This window comes from Rosa chinensis, chromosome 7 (genome assembly GCF_002994745.2).
Source record: "Rosa chinensis cultivar Old Blush chromosome 7, RchiOBHm-V2, whole genome shotgun sequence".
Classification (NCBI taxonomy): Eukaryota; Viridiplantae; Streptophyta; class Magnoliopsida; order Rosales; family Rosaceae; genus Rosa; species Rosa chinensis.
The window spans coordinates 48,569,918-48,575,337 of record NC_037094.1 but is presented as its reverse complement, the minus strand read 5'-3'; positions in this window follow the sequence as shown (position 1 = coordinate 48,575,337).

Sequence of the window (5,420 nt, the reverse complement as noted above, 5' to 3'; positions counted from 1 at the left end):
ATTTATGTTGTGAAAGCATAAAACTATAGATGTTGTTAACGTTATTCTTCTAGAAGAGCCCATGTTTGTATGCTAGACTGAAATGTTTCAGATAACTCTAAAAGGGCATGTTTTTGTTTTGTTATACCCTTTAACACTTTAGAAACTGGGAGTGTATTTACTGTTACGTTTGTTTGTTTTGGTAGTCATTTGCATCTGGAAAAAAGATTTGATCTTATCCTGTGGACACAAGTGCTTAGTTCGTAATACCAGATGTAAATATAAGTCTTTGTATTTTGTTTTTCTCTGCAGCTTCTTGCTTGTGTCATTTTGTCATGTTGCTCATGGGTAGTGTGGCTTTTGATGTGGGAGTATTGTATGCAGCTTCTTGAAACAAGTTGATGTGGTGGCTGAAGCAGAAGAAAAAAAGAGGAGCTGCAGGAGCAAGCATTAGTCGTGGCCGAAGTGGGCAAGCAATCATAAATAGCCCAATAAACAATTATCCATTTCTAGCACACTAATGTCTTTGTCCCTGATTCAATGTTAAACAATAAATTGTCACTGATTCATGATTTTGTGGAACAATGACTAATACGAATTGTATCTTGGTGGATCCAATGTACTTTGAAGTTTAAAATATGGGTTGGAGTACTATTAGTTCATTTGATTGTTTGCATCAAATTTTATTTCCATTTGATCACTACTGTTCATTAGGTAAAATGAATGTTTGAATGATCATACAACAGATTTCTCATTTATCAGACAATGGTTTTTTTCCAAAAAGTAAGTCTTCTAATTAACTCTCACACAAAGAAAGCACTAGAACCCCGTTGTCTGACAAGGCTTAACAAACAACGGATTTAAGCAAATTCTGTTGTCTGAAAGCAGTGCCTCAATTGCTGGGCAGCTGCGCTTGACATCTGCCTAGCCATCACACAACAGTTATAACACATACCCGTTGCCTATGTGTGTCTTAGACAACTGTGTTCCAACATTGTTTGAATTTTCAACAGACAACGGCTCACTCTACAACGGTGGCACTCCAAATCACACAACAGTTTTTGTTCGTCGTCTGATAAGTTTTTTTGGCATAGTGTCGAGTCGTCCTGATTTGAGAAGGCAATGTAGCCATTGCTTCTCCCCATTGAACACGACGACCCCGACCAAGGAATGGGAACCAGAGATCTCCACCACCAGGGTTACTCAGCAACGCTGCCGCATCTTGAATCCATAATAGCCCACGCCGATCCGGATCCCAGATCTGGCCCTAGAGCCAGACTCGATCTCCTGCAGTCCTCCATACACCCAATCGCAGCCTCTTGCCACTCACCACCTTGCTCTTTGTTGCTGCCCACTGGTTCTTTAGCCTAGACAAACCAGGTTGAAGAACGAAACGCGCATAGCCACCGGTGAGATGTGCTTACCATAACCACCGGATTGAATCACAGAAAAATCCTGAATGCTTTGGGCAATATGAGATTGAGAAACAAGGCCACAAGCCCTGCGTAGTATTCATGAAACCAGGAACGGGTCGCCGTACTCCTCCTCTAGCATGGAGGAAGGTGCTAGAGATGGCCATCCAAGGAGGCGACCACTCTCACCCTAGCAGAGCGCTAGGTCATTGAATATTGAATATTAATAGAAACTAATTTATGCAATTTCATTTCATGTATTAATTGGAAACTAAATGGTAAATGTTTAGTGACTAAAACGAAAATCAGAAATAGAAAGTTAAAAAACTACAATCAAAATTCTCATCACAATACAACAACCCACATGAAACAAAGAAGTAGATAACAAACTATCCAGGGTCTTCCACCACTAAATGCCTACCATGTGGGCAATGCCTACTAGAGACCCTGTATTTCCCCAATCAATCAATGCACCGGATAGAATCCAACATCGCAAACTATAGAGAAAAATATCAACATACATACATAAACTAAAATTAAATTAAAACAAATATTGATTTGCATTAAGCTAACAACACCATAATTAGTTTGCACCAAGGACGAATCCAAGTGATGGGCTAGTTGGGCTACAGCTCAACCCAAAGTTCTTCCAAGCTTTTAGATGGTATAAGGACACGTTTACTTACTTAGAATGAGAATAAAAATGGTGGGAATGATTACGTAGTAAAAATATTCCTACATTTACTAACACATAAAGGAATCAGAATGATTCCGGGTAAAAGAATTTTTGCATTTACTAACATATGAAGGAATCAGAATTGGTGTAGGTTCCACCTCCTTGTTAGGAATCGATTCCTGAATACTCATGAATTTGATTACGATGGGGGGAGATGGGTTTAAGAATCAAAGCTTTTAGAATCAATACCGATTCCTTTCTTCTCCCATTCCAATTGCCTCCGATTCATAATTATTTTACATTTCAAGTAAGTAAACGTGCATAAGTGTGCTACTTAGTCAAGGCCCTGACTTTGGTTCAGTTGCTAAAGTGACAAGCCCATTAACTCTTTCTAACATTCTGATCTGGGATCGAGTCCCCTAAGCTGTTTTTTTTGTTATTAACCGATATCTTTCTTCCTTTTCTGCATCATTTTCTTTCTTTAGTTTCTGTTCTTCTTTTTTCTTTTTCTTTTTTGTTTCTTTCCTCATTTTCTCCTCCCTTTTTCTCTTTTTTCCCATTCTTTTATTACAGCTGTTCTATTAGTTTTCCTATTAGTATTTCTTAAAATATTCTTTTTTTAAATGCAAATCTTGTTTTTTTTTCTCTGCTCTTTCCACATTTTGCTCTCCCTTTTTTTCTTTAGTTAAAACATGAGTGTTTATATTGGGACCTCCAAATTTGCTCACTTGACCTCACTCTATTTTGAATTATTAAATGACATATATAACCTACTATAAAATGACTATTAAGGATAATAATTATACCAAAGAAATATTATATTAATTTCTCTAGACTTTCCAATTCAATAACATTAGATTGTATTCTTTATTATTTTCCTTATCTATTTTCATTTTCCAATTTCACTACATACTCATTAAAGTATTCATATATGTTTATTAAGAATTAAAACTATGATTAAGATCATGTGAAATAAAAATGTATGATATACATATTGAACTCATATTGGTAAGGGAAAACATGCAAAATAAATCAAATTATGACCTAAATCTAAGTCTATCCATTAAATTTGTAAAAAATAAAAAATGAGCTAGCAATTAAAAAAAAACTAAATAAATATTTAAATAATTAATCATGAGATACATAAAATAGAGAAAATAAAATAAACATTAAGAAAAAATGACTAATCTTTTCTTTTTTTGAACAGCTAAAACATAAATCTTAGTTAATGATTTTGCCCTAGAAGACACTGAGTTGTTCTTTGTTCATGGGTTCGCTTACAAAGCGGGCTCAAAATTGACTTGTAATGAGTTGATATTACTTAGATATGAGCGTGGTTGTTACCCCGCCATTTTTCTGTCTTTAAGTGTATGTTAGACTCTGGCTATTTGGCTAGTCATCTAATGCAATGAACCTTTGTTTTAAAAAAAAAAAAATAATAATAATAATAATAAAAATAATAATAATAATAAAGATTAGCGGTTTTCCCTATGTACGAGTGAAACCTTAGCCTCCGGTGGTGGTTTCTCCATTTCTCTCAGTCAAATTCTCCGGTTGTTCCGTTCTGCTAGTATGGATATAGTTTTCTGGAATATCAGGGGCACTAAGGACCCTCGTAAGTTACGGGCGTTGTCATCCTTGGTCTTCCAAAGGCGTCCTGGAGTCCTATTTCTGTTGGAGACGAAGTGTAGTCAAGAACGCTTCAACTCCTTTCGATCTAATCTAAGGTTTCAACATGGAGTGATGCAGGAGTGTAGCGATAATGGAGGGGGTGGTCTGATGCTGTTATGGGGTGAGGACATTGATATTCATCTTCGCTCCTATTCTCCGCACTTTGTGGATGCAGATGTGGTGTTGCCAGCGTCTAAAGGGGGTCTTTGCCTGATCACTGGTTTTTACGGGCATCCAGAGATAGCGCAACATCATGTCACTTGGGATTTACTCAGGCAACTTGCCATGCTTCCCGAGGCAGGTAAGTGGTTAGTATTTGGTGACCTAAACGAAATTCTTTCCTCCTCTGAGAAATCTGGAGGAGCCGCATGTCCTCTATGGCAGATCGATGCTTTCCAAGGCGCTCTTGACGAAGGGTTTTCGACTTTAATAAGGAGAATGCATAGTGCTGGGGAGTTGAGGGGTATCAATATTTGTCGTCGTGCACCTACGTTGCACCATCTTTTGTTTGCAGATGACAGTTTTTTATTTGCCTAGGCTATTCCAGCCTCGTGTCATAAATTGAAGGAGTTATTGAATATTTATACATTAGCCTCTGGTCAAGCAATAAACTTTCAGAAGAGTAGTGTGTGTTTCAGTTCGAATTTATCTATAGCTGCACAGGAGGATCTGGCTGGGATCTTGAATGTGGAGCTTGTTCCTTTCCATGAGAAATATTTGGGGCTGCCTACACATATTGGCCGCAGTAAGAAAGAGGCTTTCTCTTATATTCAGGATTAGTTGAGGAAGAAACTCTTCGGTTGGCGGGGTAAGCTGTTGAATGCGGTAGGTAGAGAACTTTTGATCAAGGTGGTCGCCCAAGCACTTCCCACATATGCAATGAATTGCTTCTTACTCCCAAAGACTTTTTGTGTACAGCAGTTGTGTGCTAATTTTTGGTGGGGTGATTCTAATAACCACAATAAAATACATTGGAGCAATTGGGATTACTTGTGTTTGCCCAAAGATAAAGGGGGTCTGGGGTCTCGTAATCTGTGTGCTTTCAACTTTGCCATGTTGGCCAAACAAGCATTGAGGATCATACAAAATCCTGATTCCCTTATGGGTAGAATTTACAGAGCTAGGTACTTTCACTCTATATCATTCATGGAGGCTTCTCTAGGAGCTGCCCTGTCATACACCTGGAGGAACATCTTCGCTTCTGGGGTGGTGCTTGATGGTGGACTGAGGTGGCAGGTAGGTGATGGTAACTCAATTCGCATTTGGGAGGATAATTTGATTCCTAGAGATCATGCTTTTACACCTTTGTCTCCTCTCAGGTGTCACGCCCCTGATTTTTAACGCAAATAAAAATCGATATACAATCCCATAATTATATATGCGTGAACGTTCAACCATCAATACAAAATACCATAGAAACTTTTTCCCTTTTAACCCAAGTACATATTGATGCCCTGAACCCACTATGTCAATATTGATCTGCTCCACAGAGTCATATATTACAATGCTTATGAACTAAATTGTCAACAACAAAATAAAACGTAGATGCTCCTCAGAGTTCACCACAAGCAGAAGTCTTCATAACGGTAAAGTCACAAAATGACTTCTTACCTTTAAGCTGCAAGCACGCTACCCCAGCATCAGCCACGGTTATCCTGACCTGCAGAAATAACCCCTACACC